General features: G+C 41.1%; 1 long non-coding RNA gene across 1 annotated transcript; it reads right to left on the minus strand.

The window, feature by feature from the left end:
• Nucleotides 1-11,326: 11,326 nt before the first annotated feature.
• Nucleotides 11,327-14,499, minus strand: LOC106031953 (uncharacterized). Its single transcript, XR_001204546.3, has 3 exons — nt 13,682-14,499; nt 12,048-12,126; nt 11,327-11,604 (listed from the first exon to the last, which is right to left on the minus strand). It is a non-coding gene; the product is annotated as an uncharacterized lncRNA (long non-coding RNA).
• Nucleotides 14,500-14,787: the final 288 nt, after the last annotated feature.

The following is a 14,787-nucleotide window of genomic DNA, read 5'->3' on the forward strand; positions in this document are numbered from 1 at the left end:
TGGGTATTGCAATGGAAGCACATGTAACAGATTCTCTTGACCTCAATGAATGTAAAATATTGCTGGAGTTTTAGTAATACCCACTGGGATGCAGAAAAGCATTTCTGCTGGTATGCTAAACTGTTCTGTGATCAATAAAAAGTGTATGAGAACATGAGACTAAATAAATAAAACTGTCCATATAATTAATGTATTCTCTTTGCTGGGAGTACTGCATTGCCCTTCTGTAGCTCTGAACTTCCCTGCTTTCACTGCACTGCTGTAGCCATTTTAGGTTTTTTGTTCTGCCTTCTCCCTTGTAGCTGTTTTGTAGGGTGTCAGGGACAGAGGGGGGGAGAGAAACAATATTACATTTTTGTCAAAATTCACTAACCAAACAGATAGATGTAGGCAGAAGTACAAATTCACTAACCAAAACAGATAGATTAGCTCTTACCCATGACCTGCAGTGATAGCAATGTGATGGGATGGAGACCTTGTGCTACCGACAGCCTGGTATTCTCTGCACCTGCTGATTCCAGCTGTCCAGCTCACTGAAACCCAAAGCACTTCTGATGCAGAATCCTAAATGTGCCAAAACCCCATACTATGCAAAATGATGTTTGCCAACCAAAATATTCATGTCCTTTCCCTTCCCCCTTACTTTTCCACTGACACTCCTCAGCCAGTCATGTTTCTAAACCTACGGGCAAAGAGCGAGTGAGTGAACGTGCCCTCACTACTCAGCACATCTACTCCAGAATGATGCTCTTTAATGATATTTTACCCTTGGGCTTTTGGACAGCAGAATGCAGTAAAAATTTGCAGAGTATCAGACCGATGTCGTCACCAAAACAGCTGATTTCCAGTGTGAGTTTAACCAGGTGGAAATGGCTGTGCTTTAATGGAGGCAAAATGGCCAAGTCCAATTATAACATTGGTGCTCATGGATGTAGCAGCCCCACGCTGGTTCAGTGTGGCCCAAGCAGCATCTGGCTGGGGAGAAATCCCAGCAGCAGGGTGTATGACCAGGAGCAGAGTACGCAGACTTGCAGCACTAAAGGCAGCGCTGGGTTTTCCAAACTTCACTGCTGAAAATCCTTAGGTTTTAGAAACATCCTAGAATAAATACAGTACTTATTCTTCATTCACAGCAGCTACTTTGAAAACTCTTTTACATATCTCTAAACGAATGTATATCCTGCATTAAACATGAAATTATCTACTAACATCTGAAACAAAGGCCACTGAAGAGCTGAAAATACTGTTAATTCACTGTTGAAAATAGTTTGTCAAATCCTAGTATGAGGTCTTCAAAGGTTAAACAGCTATATTTAAAGTAATTTGAAGAGATTCATGATTGCTGTGAGTATTCTGGAAGCCCTGGGCATGATGAAAGCTAAAATTTTGCCTTCTTAGTTTTACAGCGTGAAAAAAATATGAATTCTGTCTGTTGCTATCTGTGTGTTTATTTTTGTAGTTATTGTATCACATAAATAGATTCTCTGGGGAGGAAGAGCTGCTATTTTGAAAAGATTTATATCTCTGGCAAACTGAGAGCAAGGGTGGGGAAACAGGGAAGTTTCTGTTACAGGGATTTCAAACTGACTAACTGGGTAACAAAAAATATAACTTGAGAAGATGGAAAATATGTAAGTATTGTACATTAGACTGGACATTACACAATTTCTTTATTCAATGTCCCATAAAACCAAACCAACCAACCAACCAAAACCAACAAAACACACCACAAACACTGTTTGGGTTTTGCTTTTGAACCACTATGTTCACAGAGCACGAATGGTGTGGCACTTTTCCCGCAGGAATATCAGGCAGTCAGGGTACACCTACCTGTGCATACAGTGTGTACACAGGTATGTAAACAATCCCTACTTTCTCAACAGGCCTGTTCTTTCCAGGTGTTTCTGTTCTGCTGAATGTGCTATGTAGTGTGGTAGTTGTACAAGACCTGAAGTGCAAAAGGCCTTGAACTACACAGTGTCAGACCACATATACATTTACTGCAGTCTGTGTCCTCTGATGGATTATTGCATTTCTCCCTCACTAACCATAGGGAATGGGTGAACGAAGCTTCATTCTTCTCTCTGTTTTAGGACCCAACTTTGGTTTACTGAAAGAGAGCAGAAGTTTATCGTGTATCTCCTGGAAACTCTAGTTCAACATCTAAGTCAATTCCTGCACGTACAAAACTTAGAAAAGTTCATGCCATCTAGTTGAAGGCACATACATGAGGTGCCTCCATTGAAAGCTTAGTCACCCATGGTCCCTGTGGGGAAGGTGGAGAGAGACAGCCCTCTAGAGGTGTCTCTTTTGCCCTATAGAGTTACTAATTCATTTCTGCAGATGCCACAGAAGGAAACATTATGAATCTGTGTTCTCATTCAAGTATTTCAGTTAAGAACTGAAAACGAAAGAGCGTGAAATTTTCCCAAAGCTCTCAAACAGAAATTCCCTCACCAGGATTTCTGTTTTCCAAGTACTTGAACTATCGCTGCAAGATGTCTTTAGCCACTTTGCAGGTTCCTTTTAGAATCTATTGCAAATACAGGATTTACAGGTGCCTTTACCAGCATTCTCAGTCCTAGTCCCCAACTTCAGGACTTTCAAATACATGAGGAGACCTTAGTGACCAGGTCAGGGTAATGTGTGAAGAAATATGTTTTTAGGGAACCAGCCAGCCTCATTATAAAGTTTTCCAATGCCAGGGGTGGGGAATGGTGAAATGAAGAAGTATATTATTCTGGATCGCTTTTATCTATTCTGTGTTGTCTATGGCCAGATACTAAAAGACTCTCAATTTAAATTTATGTGTGAATTTCTACCAAAACCTACCTTAGAGACTGAAGCTTAGTTGCCTCTGTATATCATGGCCTGTGGACACTAAGTTTAGGGATATGAAAAGTTTCTGATCTATTTATGAAAGACCATATTTACAGGCATGTAAAAAATGCAGATAAGTTTTGTTTAGTAATAATGATAAATTTTAGTTCTATTTCCTATCTTAATGGTCAATAGTTACTCTTTGTTATTCCTTGTGTGAACAGTGGATCTCACAGAGCAAGACAGATCATAAAAGGCCAGGTGAAAATAATTCGACGTTCATCTTGCACTGATGGAATGGAGCAAGATGTCAAGAATGTGACGCTGAAAAGAAAAAGAATGATAAAAATTGTAAATCTTACCTCAAAGGCTCAGGAAGTTTTTTCCTTCTTTACCAACCTGACTTGAAAGTCCAATTGACTTAGGCTGAAAGTTAGGCTTCGAGATGCCCATGGTGTCTTGAAAAATACAAGCTCCATTCTTAAAGTTTTGATAAAGTATTAAAAGCCTTAAAGAAATGTACAAGCATGAAACATTGTCAGATAATTGCTTATTCTGGGAAGGAAATATTGATTTGGGGTATTGCCATGGCCTGGCTACACATAAGTGCTTACTTTAACGTGTTGTACAGTAGAAGAGTGCAGGGGACCGATGCAGTTCTCACTCAAGTCCAGAAAAAACATTACAATGTCTCCAGTGAAAACTGGACAGAGGCCTTGTTTCTGAGATAAGAGGATGGACTTTCTCACCAAAGGTAAAAAGGCAGTCTGAGTTGTAGACAACTTGACTTTAGTTTTTTCTTTTTGTGGTTTTTCACTTTGTAGCTGCCCTTGTAGGCTTTTATCTATTCTAGGAATCCCATGAGACAAGAACATTCATGCTGGTTTTCATGGAATGGACTGAGAAGTTTCAAGAGACTCCGTGAGAAGCACTTTGTGCCTCTGGCTAAAATCTGAAATACAAATCTACAGGAGAATAGGGAATTAGGCTAAGGAAAAAGAAAAGAGAAAAAAAAGAAAGAATGATACAACAGAAAAAAAAAACATGGCAAGAGCAACAAAAAACACAATCTCTGAAGCCATGGGCTATTACATTTTATCCTCTGTAAAGAGTAGAAAGAATTCTACTTAGACATCTCCAGTTGAAAGGCGTGGAGGGACTGGATTGGAAACAGATATTGATGGATCTAAATAATCACTTTTCTAGAAAAGGGATAGAAAGTTCATCCTGTTCACACTCAGAAAACGACTTACCTAAGGTCGTCATTGGTTTAAGAAGAACCTCATTAGATGTTTATTACTTGAGAAAGAAATCTCACATATACAAAGCTTAAACAAACAAACAAAGTGAAAGATAAATACCGTTTTTATCTATCCACTCATTTCTGAAGGCCTCCATCACAGCAACATCTGAGCATCTATGGATCCCATCCAGTCCTCCAAAACCTCCACAGAACATTCTGGAGTTTCTCTTATTTACTCTTAATGGATACTATTATTTCCTAGCACACATTGTTTCAGACTGAAGCTTATAACCTCTTCTATGTTGTTACACTCACACACACACAGCTGTACATGCACTATATTAGTATTTTGAGAGAACAGTGGAAAGAAAAGTGGTACCACAAAAATGAATGGTGTTACTTTTTCTTTGATCAGATCAAACAGCAAACAGTGTGAATCTGGGTAGACAAAGAAGCTTGTTATTCCATTTTGGGGTGAGATTAACTGCTAAGTAACACTAAAGCTTGCACAATGGTCTAGAAAACTGCTATCAAACTAAAAGGATAATAAAATGTTTTGGACAGAAATCCAAACAATGGTGAATAATGAATATCTAGAGATCTATAATTCTGACAAAGGATTTTCTTTGGGGCTATGTGCTAGTATTACATGCACATACACATGCTGAAAATACTGCAGTACTTGGCATGATTTATGTACTTTATAAAATGCCTCATAGTAGTACAAAAATAGAATTACACCAGGTGCATGACAAACAGACGCTACTTTTAAAAACTCAAGTAAGCCAACTGGAGTAGGAGCCAATGAGAGCAGATGATCAACATATTTATTTTGAAAGCAGCCAGAGTGCCTCAACCTTCTTCAGTCACAACTATCTAAATGAAGTCTCGGTAGCCCCAGATTCAGCTAATCCTGGTTGTGACTCTGGTAGCAGGTGAAAGTTAGAGTCAGTATCTCATTTCTCAGGACGCTCATCTTTGTTTGCCTTCTCTGTCTGTGGCCAGGTAAACATGGGCCTTCCCAAAACCACGGCCTAAGTTCAAGTAACTCGATGTCCAAATTAATACTCAGAGAAATCCACAGATCCTGTACCAGTAGCACCAAGCTCCAGGAACACAAGAAAGTAAGCCAGCGGCACAAAGAAGTGAGTCGATACAAAGCCCAAGGTTTGGGGATGTAATCCTTTTGGTGGAGTTGAAAGATGAATATGACTCCTCCTGTCAGTAGAGTGGGGTCTTTGAAAGAGGTAGATTGCTGCTCTGAATTAAAACTGGACATTCCTTCACAGTAGTCTTCTCTAAGCAAAGGAATATATATTTGAATCTTGGGATTCAAATTTTAGGTTTTATCATAAATGCTCAAGAAATAGATGCTAAGATCAAGGAATTTTACCTTGTCAGAGGGAAGTAATTTTACAGAACAGTTCTTTTAAAAAATAGTCTGTGTGGCAAGGAAAATCATCATTATAATATCAGAGTATAGTCAATGGTAGAAAATACGGGAAGAAGGTAGGCATATAATTGGTGAGAAACAACAATTTCCTATAATTTAATTCTAGTACCAGAGTAACTAAGACTCAGCAAAATGGAAATTGTGCTGATGTAAAGCTATCATTATGTAAAGGTTTTAAGGGACAAAGTAAATGTCCTGTCTGGCACCAGCCATAAGGACAATGTACTGTTGGGTCAGTTTGATATCTTGTCTTTCAGAATTTATGGATGGTGAAAGCATTTGCTGATAAACATTTTAGGTGACTAGAAGTGCCTTGTAAAGAATCAAATAACTGCATCGGACAGGATTAGAGGAGAGATTCAGATAGGAAGAGAGAATACTACAAGAAACAAGTAGACATGGAAGTGACACAGGAAAAGCAGCAATCCATGTTTTATGTGAGCAGAGAAAAAAATTTGGACTGTGATAGTCAGATGAAGTATAGGAATCAGACAGCTCTCATGGAAGTATCTAAGCCATGAGGCAGTGATTCTACCTTGAGAACAGGTGAACATGGAGATAAAAAAGTAGGAAACTGGAAAGAAATACAAAGAAGAGGACTTGTACACAACAGGTAGAGATGCAGAGGTACAGAGAGACTAACAATGCATAAAGCTAACCTTGCTCAGACACTCAGAAAGCAAGATGTTGATGTGCATTTCAGGTCATGTGTTGTGTTGGATATGAGAAAGATATCAAAATGTAGAGCTATTCAATGATGTAGATCTATCCTGGAACTGTGATAGCATACTGCTGTCGATTTGCATTTTAATGAGTCATAATAAAATATAATATGCGGATGTAATCTGTGCACAAATGCTTGAGGAAATGAGAGACTGACTACCAACCATTGCATAATTTCAGCAAGGAGAAGTTATTACCCAATTCAGATGTCAAAACCAGGCAAATAGAGATGCCTTGGTCCTACTAGGTTAATGTTCAATTTGTTCTATTACCATTCCAAACATCAAGGAACACAAGCAATAATACTTCTGATTTGGATATTTAACCTTTATTCCAGTAATTTCTCTTCTGGACGAAATGAAGTCTAGAACTAAAGAAATCTGAGTGAGGGTATGGATCTTCACCTAATTCTGTGATTAGGCAAGGATCTCCACATAATAAATCGGGCAATATTTTCCCATAAATCAATATTTCCAGAACTAAAATATCTGTACCATAGACCTTCAATTTCTAATTTATTAAAGACATTCATTCTCAAATCTTGAATTCCTTTAGAATAACAAAAAGTAAATCTGAGAAGTGTTTTGTTTGTTTGTTTGTTTGTTTTTTAAATTAATAAGCAAATGTCAATTTATTGAGATCAAAGTATTTCTCAGAGATATCTGGATTCTGACCACACAGCACAGGGACCCCTCAGCTGAAGTTATCTCAGGTCAACTACCAAGAAGAATAAGAACATCCTAACTGGAAAAAATAAAATAAAAAAAATTGAAATGATCCCACTTCTTTATCTTTTTCACCATATTTTATTTCTATGGTTCATCAGAGTTAAAATGGATTTTGAAATCCGTTTTCCATACCATTGACAAAGGTTCTTTCTTAAATGTCTTTCCTTGCACAATGATATTTATTGTTTCCCAAAATAGCATGAAGAGAAGAGAATATAAAATATCAAATCAGGGAACGGATAGTTGGGTAAAGAGGGAAGTTAAGGCAAGCAGACATTAAGCACATTCCTCTTACTTCAGGAGTGAGCCCTTTTCAAGGACAAGGGAAAACAAAATGTACAATTTAGCTTCATGGCGGTAGGTGTAACATTTTAATAGCTGGCAGGCTGCCTGTATCTGATGCACTTGTTCAAGTAGGCAGATGCCGGATTGGATAAATGGAAGGGCATCTGAGGACACGGAGTCTAGCTCCTCGCTGCATTTATTAGCACAATATCTCACCAACTGCAGAACGTGGGAAGAAAGTTCTCTGGATGTTAAGAGAGGCTTTATACTGACAACCGAGGTGGAGGGTTTTGTGGTGATTAATGGAAACTAAAATCACAGAATAACTGAAGCTATCCTATGTCAAACTCAAGTACTGCTTTTAACATTCACTGGGGTAAAAGCCTCTCTCCCCCCAAAATCATCTCACATTTAACTCACACAAATTACATTCTCACATGGCTAATCTTATACTACCAAATTTTTTATTAGCAGGCATATTAAAGGTAGTTTTATATGCACACCACTTTCATTTTTATACAGAAGTCAAACACATTTTTTTTTTAACTAGGCGTAGTGAATAGCATGGCTGATGAGAGACCTGCAAGTCCGTATTGCCATGCTCCCTGTCACCCTGTAGCACCCAGCTGGTAAAGCCTGGCAATCAGCAGAATGACAACAAGAAAGCTCACCATTTTAGAGTGGAAAGATGTTAGATTTTCCTTTTTGTTTAGCATGTTTTAGGGCTGACATTAACTTTCCTCTCACCCAAACCACTGGGGATATGTTTTTCCTTAAAAAAAAATATGGAAGACTCTCTATTTGTCTGGAAATGATTCCTCATAAAATTTAGTCGTTTGCATTTGAAAAGCTAACTTTTAAACAGGGTGTGTTCCTTTAGGTTTCGATGGTAGCACACCACACATTTTAGGTAAGTATGCTGTTACTGTTAGTAAAAAGTACTGCATGAGAAAAGCTCCAGCCATATAACCAGGTTCCTAAGGAACGATGCTCTGATTTGCAAAGCTGCAGAGCTTATGCTGGGATGAATTACACCCGTGGAGGGTGCAATGCCAGTCGCACAGGTACAAAACATGTATTGGAAAGCGTATCCTCAAATATCTGTTGCTGCCATGAACAACGTCACAGGTGTCCATGAGTCAGCACTGCAGTTCGTGTTGTTTTAACGCAGAGACCAAGCCAAGAACTTCTGCAAGAAAATACCGCAACATGCATCTGCAGCTGCAACGTGTGCAGGGATCCTCCCGCCGGGTCCCCGAAATGAGTTAATACGAAAAGAAAAGGTGTATTTGCACATGCAGCCCTGATTTTATTTTTTTTTTTCCTTCTTTTTTAGGGGGGTGTGGGGATGAGTAATGACTGCTCTCTGCTACTCGCCAGCAGAGGCTGGCAGCGCTATGGCAACCGGGCTGCTAAAAGGGCGGAGGGGAGAAGTCTCTTAGCAACGGGAAGCTTCAGACAGGCAAACGTTGGTTGAAAGCACAGCATTTAAAAAACAAAAAATCAACAAAACCAACAAAAACACACCCCAAAACCAAACCCACAGCTGCCATCGTCAGAAAAGATGACACGATAGAAGTACAGATAGTGAGAGCTGAAGATTTAGAAAAAAAAAAAAATCCAAAAAAAACAAACCCAACAAGGCACGGCAAAGCCAATACAAAAAACGAAAAAAAAAAAAAATCAGCCAGCAGGGGCTCGGTGGGTGAAGCTCCCAGGCAAAGCCCACCCCGGGCTGGTGGCACCTGGAGCCCACCAGCATTGGGGCCGCTGCTCCTTGGGGAGGTGGAGGGAGCAGCGCCTGCGTGGCCTTGCTCCCGTGGTTATTATTTATAGCCCTTCTCCAGCACGATAAGGAATCTACGGGCAAGGAAAAAAAAAAATAAAATAATAGGAAAGGTGCACCAATTCAGATTTTTAGTAATAATTTTCCAAAGATGTTTTTCCAGTGCTCCAGGCTCCCCTAGCACTTCATTAATAATGCAGTAAAATCCCAGCAACATTACATTAATCACGCCGGCGGGAACCCAGCCAGGCAGGCACCTCTTTTTCAGCCCTCCGTCCTCAGCCTTCTCTAAGCACTGTCTCAAACAGACGTCTTTCACTGCATGCTTGGAAAGTTGCCCAATTTGTGCTATTTTGGACTAACAAAGGGACAATTTCATCCAAAGACACAGAACCCCCACAGAGCTGCTGCCCTCCCCCTCTCTAGTGCAATGGGGGCTGGGTGTTTCTGCTGACCATAGCCTAGGCTGTAAAAAAAACAAACAAAAAAAAAAAAACATAAAAGGAAAGACTAAACTGGCCTACCCTTCCCTTTTAAGCCTACCTAGAGAGGGATGGGGAGCGAACACAGGTCTGTAAGTACCAGGAGCTGTAAACTCTTTGTAGAGTATCAAGTCCAGCAACCAAGCTGCTAGGTTCTGTCGTGGGGTTTGCTTTTGTTTCTTCAACACAGAAAAATGAATTTGCTATTGGAAATGGCTGATCAAGCAAAAATCAAAATAGGCACGGGGAACTCGTCAGTGACGTCAAATGTCAGTGTAGACAAGTAGAAGCTGGGCTGGAAGGCAGATCTGGGTGACAGAGTTTTATTCCAGCCAAGCAACCCCACCAGTGGCCCTGGTGAAGATGCTCCCTGAGCTGCCCCTGTGCCGTGGCCGGCCACCACGGCCAGTCCTGCCCTGATACCCACCTGCTCCTTCGCACGGGCAACGAGCTCCCCGTCCACATCCTCACCGCCTCTCCTGGCTGGACCAGTGTTTTTAGGGCTTATGATGTTACAGGATTTTGCGTTGGGTTTTCCAAGGCCATTGTCTCCCCGGTAGATAATGCTGACTAAATTGATACTTTACAAAGACACAAAGGAGTCAGCTTGTGACTGATACACAATGCTGGTTAACAAGGCACACACAATGGTGGTATTAGTGGAAGGAAAGAAAAGCTCAACTTTCTGTCAGTCATAGGTTCATTAGAAAGTAAAGAGTTGCTAGCAGGCAGAAAAGCCCTTTAGAAGCATAAAAAATGGTACCAGTTCTAAAAAAAAAAAAAAAAGTAAAAATTAATCTTGCTTTAATGCTGATGGAACTAACTCCAACTGTCTTCCCTCAAGTAGATTTTTTAATAGAATTCTGAAATACTTACATTAAAAAATGACATCTATGAAAATCCCCTTTTTCTTCATTAATAATGCCCTCAAAACATCTTACATACACTTTGGCCAGAGATTGATACTGTCAACCTGAAGCTTCCTGAGGAATCTCATACATTACTGTATAACACTAATGACCAATAAAAGCTTCTAGAATTATAAGCAAGAAATAATGTGAAGGGTCCATTATCTTTTCCTTTTGTCTCTTCCAATGCTTTTCTAGAGTTCAAGGAGGTCTTACAGTCATAGGATGTGAGAAGGGATATATATCCAGTCACACACACACAGAAAACATAGAGACATGCCTTAACATATATGTAAATCCAACAAATAAAATGAAGATGATTCAAAAGTAGTGGATAAGTATTCAAGATTGAGCCCAAGTATGAAAAGGTTTTAAATGAAAGAAATTGTGGCTAATTTTTGCAGACAGTCTGAAAATTTTTCTTCCAAAGGAGTTCAGTGATTCTTGGATTTAAAAGTCTGAGAGATGTGGTGGTGTGGCCAGCATGCCTAAATAGTGAGGTGTTTATTTAGTCCTTTTTTTTTTTTTTTTTTTTTTTCTTTTTTCTTTCAGACAGCTTTGCGCTCATCTGATGAGCTGACAAAGCTTCCAGCACAGACTGGGAGGCTTGTTCCTTTATTGCTGTGTAGCATTTTTAGCTGAGAAGTTGTACAAACCTTCCTGCAGTTCTGTGTGTCTTGAAGTAGAATGGCAGAATGCAACCCATCTCCCTCACATGATCCTACAACTCAAACAGCCAAAGATTTTCACAGTCCTGTCCATGGAATAAAGTACTGCGCTCCACCTAGGTTGTAAGAACTGTGGTATCACTACAAACATGGAGATTCGCTCCTCTCTACATGCTCACTCACCCTTCCTCTTTAAAAAAAATCCCAAAGATATGGAAGTCTCAGTATTAAAAACATCTGTGTAAGACATATGAATGTTTTGAAATCATAGATACTGTCATTTACTGGGCTGTGGGCTGCCAGTGACACCAGTAAACTACCAGGATTACTTTTGCCTTGATTTGGATGCCATATATTGCAGCAAGCAATGTATGTGTTGGTGAGGACAGGAAAATGAATTTAATTATCATGAAATGGCAACTCTGGGGAAGAAGGTAGTGATAGGGTCTAATTTTAACATAATTCTTACCATGTGTTTTCTGTAACAGTGTTCTGCATTACACATCCCCTAGAGGAGAAAGGAAAAAAATATCGAAAAAAGAAACATGATACATGCAATTAAACATTGTCATAACAGATGCAACAGCAAGCTATGATTGCTCAGGACACTTGTCTTCTGGCCCTCAGTAAATTCTGAGTATTTCACCTTGAAAGCTTAATGGTCATTACCAGAAGTTTCTTGCACTTAGTAAAGCCTACTGATTCTACACGCAGGATATTATTATGGTTAACATCACTGGGAAAGCCTGTAAAGACAAATGTGTTGCCCTAGTACCATCTAGTGGAGGGAACGCATGAGTGAGATTAAATGAAGACGCCTGCCTGCGGGTGATGGGGTCCTGCACCCCCAGAGCACCCACACCGCTCCTTGGGCTTTCCCCGCCTTCCTCTGTGCCCACTTCACCAACGCCCTCTCTGTTGCTGCAGTCACATCCATTTCTGGGCACTCACCCTGTAAACGAATGGAGGAGTTGCAGAAAGAAGAAATTACGGGAGGTGGGCGCCAAGCCCAGAAGGTCAGTGTCAGGTGCTGGGGGAAAGATCATGCAAGTCAGAAAAACAGTTGTCTTCAAGTTGCACACAGATTCCTTTAAGGCTTCCTCTCCCTGAGTCCCACAGAGATTAGTAAGCTACCTACGATGAAGTGACTTTTAATAATACAGACCATCCAGCTTAAGAACATTTTGCAATTTTGCCTTGTTTTCTGAAGAAATTTATAGGCAAACCACACGTCAGTGCTGCCACCTGTTTCTTGTTTGACAGCAACCATCTGGACAGCAAATACTCTAAAGCCAAGAAAGTCATTGCAGTCTGCAAGGCAAGACAGAGAGCTGTAATTTAGATGCCCAAATGTCAGCCACAATATGAAGAATTATGTGCAGCCCAAGGGAGGGATGCATAAAATGGAAAGCATGCCTGTGGCAATAAGCCTTGCATTAGAGGAAATGATGATTAAATATGCAATGTATGGGCTTGAATGACCTCCTATGCCCCCTGTTTCTGTTTGGAGTGGTCTCTAGACAACAGAGAAATCCTTTCCAGAGATTCAACTGACTTCTTTCACACCCCCCAGACAGCAGTGAAGTAAATAGTCCACGTACACAGCTTGACTTCAGCTGTATTCTGGCCCATGTCTGCTAATCCTACTCTCTCCGTTCCCTAATCTTCCTCCTCAGTGTCCCATTAGTCTTGCTTTTATCTTCTCCTCCTTATTCCCTTCTACCCGCCTCTTAGTTTATTTGGTTCCCATTTTATTTCAGTAAGAATTAAAAAAAAAAAAAAAAAAAGAAAAGAAAAGAAACAATAAAACAAAACAGAAAGAGCACTAGGAGAATTAAGGCCTATATCTCATTGGAACAGTGCAATGATCTGTACAACTAAGAATAAAATTCAATAGACAGTACAGGGCAGTAAGGCAAGAATAGGGAAAACATTGGAAATTGAAGCATATAATTTGCTTTTGGAAGGTGGATCACTGAGACAGGCAGAATAAAAAAGAAATGATTTTTAGTGCTGCTTGACTAGCTGGCAATCCTCCCATCTTCAGCCTGAGTGCTAATTTTTAAACTATGCAAAGTGTCTCCTGGGGCCACAGAGCTTATCTGGAAATGAGACCCCGGGGAGGGAGGACAGGCTTTAATGATGGGCAATAAGCACAAGAGAAGTGCCTCAAGGTAGCAGTGAGGCAAACAAACAAGCAACCCCTTATTAGCATTTTGTAAGTTCCTTATAATAGCAATGACCACATGGCTGCGATCAAGAGGACAATTACCGGTGACAAAAAGAGGAGAGAATTGCTATCAGACAACAAGGTAACTGTTCGCTATAGCCTTGGCCCATAGCCATAGCACACACAAATTATGATTAGTAAGGCAGATCCAAGATATTTTGGAACCAAACTTGTGTATCTGATGGTTTCATCAGATGGAGTAGAAGGTCTTATTTAATTCTCCCAATGGCCACTCTGCCTCATCCCCGCTCCAAGGCTGTCTGACACAGCCCCACATATCGTGAAGGGCCTGAGAGGAACCCCACGACAGACAGCTGTGGACTAATAAAAGCTGAGAGAGGAGATCATCACAAACCAGCAATTTTAAGTACTGTCGTCCTTCTGCTGGGGCACATGGTAGTTCCAGGTAGAGAAGTTAACCTGGAGACCCTGCCCTGCAGATCTGAAGTAACTCTTACTCCCACCTGCCTCAGCTGAAGTGATCACGCCTGTGATGATGAAGTGGCAGGCCCTCCTCAGGGTCCTTCAGGTACTAGTCTCCTGTACCTCCAGGCTTGTTTTCTCCCTAGCTTCAGCCCCAGGAGTCTGTTCTCTGTCTCTGCTCAGTTAATTACCTCTGAACTGTCTCCACTGAGCTGGTTTACTTCACCTCAGGTTCTCCAAACTGAACCAAATCATGCTCTCTTTAGAGGAGGACAGGGTGTGGGGAGCCCCAGGCACAGCATAAATCATCAGGAACAGTCATAACAGAAGTTCCTTTGCTTTTTCTCTTTTTGTTGGCTACTGCCTTTGTGCATTTCAGCAGATGTTAGTATCGTGAGAGTATTGTCTCCATAGCTGTGGCCATCCTGCTGAGACAGGCAGCCCTACCTGATAATTGGAGTCCCTCAGAGGACTTTAATTGGGCCTCCACCTCCTTCAGCAACAAGGGGCAATATGCCTTCAGCAGCCACCCATGTGGTGGGGGACCTTCAGGGACGAGCCCAATGCCAGCGTCCCCTGTAATGTCTTGGTAGTCTGTGGAGACGTTCAAAAACTGGTGTGGTTATCCAGACCCTCAAGCCGAGCCTGCAGGAGAAGGGGGGGAGGGCATTCAAGTAAGCACAGGCAAAGGGGGGAGGTAGAGGGCAGGAAGAGCCCATCTGTCTCTGCCATGTGATGAGTCCCGTGTCACTTCCCCGCTGTGTCGGTAGGCTGCACTGCCAAGCGAGTGGAGAGCCTTATGCTATTTCCAGTGCCTTGCTGGGAAAAGCAGAGGACATTTGAGATCAATAATAGAGCTTTGGCTTGGTTTGCTGAATGACTGCTGGTATGTGCCATGCTGCTCATTGGCAAGATCTGGGAATGCTACCAAATGAGCTGTGCTCACTAGGAGTTGCCTTTACTGGTCTGGAGCTGGCTGTACTGTCCTGCACAAGACGTTTGCTTTCATCTCCTAACATGGGTGACTGAATGCAGCAG

Source organism: Anser cygnoides, chromosome 1 (genome assembly GCF_040182565.1).
Source record: "Anser cygnoides isolate HZ-2024a breed goose chromosome 1, Taihu_goose_T2T_genome, whole genome shotgun sequence".
Classification (NCBI taxonomy): Eukaryota; Metazoa; Chordata; class Aves; order Anseriformes; family Anatidae; genus Anser; species Anser cygnoides.